Source organism: Hipposideros armiger, unplaced genomic scaffold (assembly GCF_001890085.2).
Source record: "Hipposideros armiger isolate ML-2016 unplaced genomic scaffold, ASM189008v1 scaffold_450, whole genome shotgun sequence".
Lineage (NCBI taxonomy): Eukaryota > Metazoa > Chordata > Mammalia > Chiroptera > Hipposideridae > Hipposideros > Hipposideros armiger.
In genome coordinates, this window is record NW_017731800.1 from 1,327,454 (window position 1) to 1,333,933 (window position 6,480).

The window sequence follows — 6,480 nt, forward strand, 5'->3', positions numbered from 1 at the left end:
AACCAATATACAAGAATCGGCTTTGGGTGAAAAGAAGGAGGGTGCAAAATATAGGAACTTATATATGAATAGATGCTTTGTTAGAATGCATGAATTTCAGCAGTAGATGAAAACATTGACTACATCAACCAGCCACATATCTTCAGTTTTCAGTGCATACCAAGACAGGGGATCTAGGGCAAGACTAGCTCAACAGCCAACTCTGTGGATCCTCAGGTAACTAGTGGGAAGCAGTTAAATACAAGGCTCTTCTCCCATTGCCATGTTTCTCTTTGCACCCAGATGCCATCCAGGGAAAATATTAAGGAAGGTCAATGGAGGATAAGAATCCACGCAGACATTTAAATAAAAAAGCTTAGTCAGGAAAAATGAAGATATTCTAATAGATAATTTAAAGTCATTTTTCCCCCTAACAAAGTGGCTGCCACAGATCAAGAAGATATTATTTATTAAAAATAAAGAAATTTCTACTAGGAACATATGTGGTGGCCCCCATAAATGATATTTCTTATTAGAGATATTTTGATCTATTACATGTGGGTGGTGAGAAAATTAGACATGTCAGAAGGTAAACCCAGATGTTCAGCCAGGGTGAGTGAATGGATAGGATGTCACACATACTGTGATAAGAGACACAGCATGAAAAACGCATTTCTTGGGGGAAAGGTGGTTATGTACATTATGAATACATCCAGAAGGCAGTGGGTTATGTTGATGTAAAATTTAGGGAGATATTTTGGACGGAGCAATAAACAGATTGTACTTGAGACAATAATATTGAAATCATCTATGGAAAGTGTTCAGAATAAGACAAGAAAAAAATTCCGAAATGAAACATTGGAAAACATTTCTAAATGCCTGAGAGGAAAATTCCACTTGGGAGACACTTTACAAGGCAAACCATAAATATGAAAAGAAGCCTATAGAATAAATTGTTTCATGAAAAGTGTGCTTAAAAGTGTAAAGCATTGATTGCATGTAAGGACTAAAAAATGTTTATTTTATTTGACACTAAGGTGACTAGTGATCTTAAAAATAAACCACTCAGTCCAGTGTCAGGGTGCATTCCAGAAAGCAGTAAGGCAACAGCCAACTGGTTAATGCAGACAATTATTTTATAAAGTTTGAGGTAGCATTATAAAGATGACTGTGAAATGCAGAGACGATTGTTTTTAAGCTATAGGAATTTATACTATAGGGAGAAAGAATCATGGATGGATAAAGACCTCCAGCAAAGAAGAAGAAATAGGGCCCAGAGCATAAAAAAAGGAATCTAGGATATAGGAGAGGAATTGTTTTTTGTGTGTTTTCATCATGACGGAAGTAGAAAATATCACAGGATTTCTAGAACGCTGCTGGTATAAGTCTGAGGGAGTACCAATTTGATGGCTTCTATTTTTGTCTCAGAAGTAGTAGAGAAGGAGGCCCTCTTCTCAAGTGAGGGAAAGAGAAAGTTGAGGATAATTGAAACATTTTGAAATAATCAGTGTGGATAATTTTAAAATAGGGTTAACTTGGGTTGTAGACATAGTTTGTAGGAACATTGACAATTTTGTTGGAGCAGATCACATAAAATTGCTGTAACTAGTGGGGAAAGTATCCATCACACATGACAGTGTTGAGATGAAGAAGATTGGGGCATTAATTTTGAAAGAGATAAAATCAAACAAGTACTTGGTTAGGAAACACTACCAGGGGTAAAGCTGCGTGAAAAAAAAAAAAAAGATGTGCCTATAACAAAGTTAGTCAACCAAAATTTTACTCTAGTTTAGAATCAACTGGCTCAATACAACTTTTGATAGAATTTGTTGGTGCAAGCAATAAGTTTATTGAATTGGATAGATTTGAAGAAGAAAATTGAATGATTAAAGCATGCTGTAATAGACTATTTTCTGGACTTGTATGCAAACGGTGTACAAAGAGTGCTCTGGAGAGTATAAGCTTAAAAGAAAGTGAGGGAGTGTATGCATCAGGGTTAAACTAGGAAAACAGAGGTACATATTAAAAGATTTGCTGCAAGGAATCAGCTTGAGCAATTATGGGGGCTGCCTGGCTAGTCAAATATGAAAGCAGTTCATCAGGAAGGTCAAGCTGGGTGCTCTCAGTACAGGCTGAAGCTGTTGTCCACAGGCAGAATTTCTTCATCAGAAGACTTAGCTCTGCTCTGAACACCTCTCAACTAATTGAGTGAAACCCAATCAGATTATCTGGTTGTCTGTCACTTATATTCAACTGATTATGGACTTTATTCATACCTAAAAAAACTAATTTCACAGAAACAACTAGATTAATATTTGATTAAGCAACTGGTGACCATAGCTTAGCCAAGTTGACGCATAAAACTAGCCATCATGGGAAGGTAGAATTGCACTGGACACACTCAACTATGGGGTTGTTGTGGAGGGTACAGTCCCTCCTCTGCTTGTTGAGCTGACCAGTCAGTGTTGCCCCAATTGGAACTCAAGTGTAAGGCGTTTGTATCCCCTTATCTGCCAGGTGCTGTGGTGCTCCGTGATGCTGGACAATTCCTACTGAGGAACCACATGGGGGTCTAAGAGTATTGACCCTAAAGAGGAGATGAGAGTGGAGGACCACAATATTTACTGCACAAATGTTAATTTAAATTGCTAGGGTGGTTCAACAAAAGATTTCATTTTAAAGTAATCAAAATATTTGTCATCATGCTGCCTCTTTATTTTATTATAGGCTTTGTTTGTAGCATGGCAGATATCAATTTTAATTGAAATCAACACTCACAGACAGTCAAGCTCATGATTTTTATGCTGACTAACTATAATTTCCACCAAGTTTTCTATCAGTTTCTCTGCATGGTCCCTTATTGGCTCTGCTGAAGTTTACAAACTATTTTTAGAAGGAATGTCCTGCATAGGAATTAAAAGGTATGTGAATTTCAACTTTGGAAGCAAACCATTGTTGAAACTGAAATATAGAGATATTTTCATCCATCATCACCCTTTCACTTATTTCAAAGGCTCAAAGAGTCAGAATTGAGGATTCTGGGATTGTCCAGGGAGATGGTGGGCTCTTTATCCTCAGCCAAATCCCTTGCTCCTGATTCTAAAATCCCAGAATCATTCAGTGCAATCTATATTCAAATAAAAGGCAAATCTTTCTTCCATTCTTTGATTATTGTGATTCATCCAGCCACTGCTGCTCCTCATTCATTCATTACTTTTGATGTCTTTGATGTGTCTGCTTCTCTTAGAAGAGTGGATGGGAACTGCATATTCATGTTGAGGAAAATCAGTAAAACAATTCATTAGATTAATGACTTAATTCATCTCAGCTGAACCTATCAAAGGATAGGTGATTCATGACTTTTATCACTTTTTTTCTTTAGCTTTTTTTTAACAATCATATTTGGAAATAGCCAATTATAACAGAAATATTTACAGACATACTGGTGAAATAAATGACCTTGTAGCTATCTTAGTATCCTATTAATTCACTAAGATTTTTTTTTCTTTGTAAATATGCTATTATTTTCACTTTAAATTTGGCTTACTTTTAATCTTAATCCTTTGTCTAAAAGCTTACATTTAGGAAGTTTTCTTAAATATACAAAAAATGTCTATGTAAACATATATACAAGGATGTATATAAGAAATGCTAACAAAACTGTGATGGTCAATTTCAACCCTCCAGTCTTTGAACTATGTTAGATTTTAAAATGTAACAAAAAGTTAATTAAAACGTTAACATTTCCTATTCTATCCTGAAACAGCCCAAATCTCTCAAGGTTTTCTCACCTTTTACCCCAACATGACTTAATTGCACTCTGTCACAGTCATTGTCCTGTAGTCTGTCTCTGTTCCCTTCATTCATTCCCTCCTGTCATTGCCAACCGTGCATGATGTGATCCTTATAGTTCATGGTTATATTTCCAGCCTTTCACAGTCATCTAAGTAGCATTGCACTGTCCTTATGGCTCTTTTCTCCCTTGAAAATACTGTTTTCAGAGAGTACGAAAGTCAGGTTATGGTGAAGAGGGGTGAATAACTTTCCACACATTTTCATCTTTATGTTATAAAAGACAAACACTTTATCTACTTTATCTATCTATCTATCTATGAATCTAGGTATCCAGGAATCTATCTATCATCTACATATCTACCCACCTGAGTATAAATTGGTCAGTGATTGATGAAAAGGAAGAGAATGTTTAATCTATATAAATGAACTTTATTCAGACATGTAAATCACTAAAGGAAAGTATTCATTGATTCCCAAAACTGGTAAAGGAAAAAGAATAAATACAATTGGTATTTTAAGGATTTCTATAACACTCAAAAAGATCATAAGGGCATAAATGATAATTTTAAGAGTCATCATTTATGGATATATATATATATATATATATAATTTAAACATATATATATATTTCTCTATTTTCTAAGGTTTCTTAATTGAGTATGCATAGATTTTAACAGGGAAAAATATAAAAATTGATCTCATCTGAAATGTATCTTATTCCAGAAAATGAAAGGAAATAAATAAAATAAATTAATTAATGCTGAGAGGTTTTTAAATTACTCCAAATTCCTTATATCTTTAAACAATGAATATATAATCTAAAAAAGTTTAAATTTTAATTTTTAATCATTTTCTCAATATTGTTACAAGATATAATCCTATACTTTGTCTTTTAAAATACTATGTTAGCATAACCATCATTACTGTGCTAGACTCTAAACTTAGTCAAATCATGCACAATTACATCAACGCCAGTAGACAACAAAACACACACACACACACACACACACACACACACACACACATATATATATATATATATATATATGTTTGTTTGTTCGTTTGTTTGTTTGTTTTTTCCTCCTGGGCACACATCCCATTTAGTATTGACTAATTTGCAGTTGTAATGTTCCTGATTCCACACCACGTGTTTAGCTGTGCTTTTGTTTTGCCTATCATGTGAATCCTTCAACACTTTTTTATCTTTCCACCATACCTGTGGAATTCTTTATACTCTCCTTAGGAACAGTTGTTGCATCCTGAACATTCAGTCTTTAAATGTGGAACACTTTCACACTTTAAAAAAATACATTGCACTTAATTCTGTTAATTTATGGCACTAACATTAATCTTGTTTATCTTGCCTCTCTTTCTGAGTCTGGGGAGGGTAGAACTCTCCCTGTCTCTCTACCTCTAGGTTCAAGTGTGAGTATTTGAAAACAATCTCCCTAGATTATTCTTATATTACACATAAAGCCAGCTGCAGAGTACTTTGGGGAATATAAATAGCTTTGGCTCCTTTAGTTTAATCTCCTTTATCATTTCCACTTATTTATCCATATGCACAGAAACTGAAATAGAGTGTGCCTGCTCTATAAGTATACCTCAGGATATCCACTAACTCCATACTTCAAGTAGATTGACACCATAAACTACTACTATGTGGACATTCTGAGGGTGCCACGTTAGGAAACCTATTACTTTCTTATACCCCAAAGCAGCTTAAGTCTAAACACACTTTTTGCTCTAATATTTAGCTCCTTCTTCTGCCTACTCTCATACTTTTGGTGTCTCCATTATTAAGTTAAGTTAAACTCTAGAACTTTCATTATCTTGGAGGGGGAATGAAAAGTTAAGGCTATGAAAAGAGAGAGAGAGAGAGAAGAAAAGATTTATCTTCCTGTGCTCATGCATTTATGTTATATTGCCTCTTCCTCTGATTTAACATTGTTTGTGATAGAGAAACAGCAAGTAACCGCCTGAAGTCATGTTTTCCTCTTCACTATTTCTAATAAAATCAGGAGATAAGTGACTCTTTGGAATAATTAGAGGAAATAAAAAGTGCCTGAGGAGACAAAAAATTATTTTTAATAAAATGAAAAATACTACAACCACAATTCCATACACACACAATTTAGTAAATATAATTAAAAACAAAATATCTTGCCAAGCCAGAAAACCTTTTCACAAAGGTTGAAGAGAAAGAAAACAGTTATATTATGAAATAAGCATTCAGCCATAATGTGATTCACACAGTCAATCTGCTAAGAGATCACAAAGACAGAAAGAAATCTCATGCTTTTTTTATAGCCAAGCAGATATGGTACATCACATAGATATTCTCAAAATAAACAATAACCACTCCTCATATAAGAGGACTTGACAATGCCATTTTCCACACAAACTTCATCCTGTAATTGGGGTGACCATTTGTGCTAGTGGATTGGCTTTATTCAAAGGAAAATAATCTCATCATGTCTTTATAAATTGGTATTTTTGTAACTTGGAGAGAGGTCCCCATGGAAGTTAGGCTTCTACCTTCCCACAGAAACTGGAATACCACTGTATTCTTTGATGGTTACATTTCAAAAGCCTCTGAGAAAGTCTTTATTAATCCCTAGGTTATAAAGCAGGCAAAAGTCTTACTCAACTCTTAAAACACACACACACACACACACACACACACACACACACACACACACACAC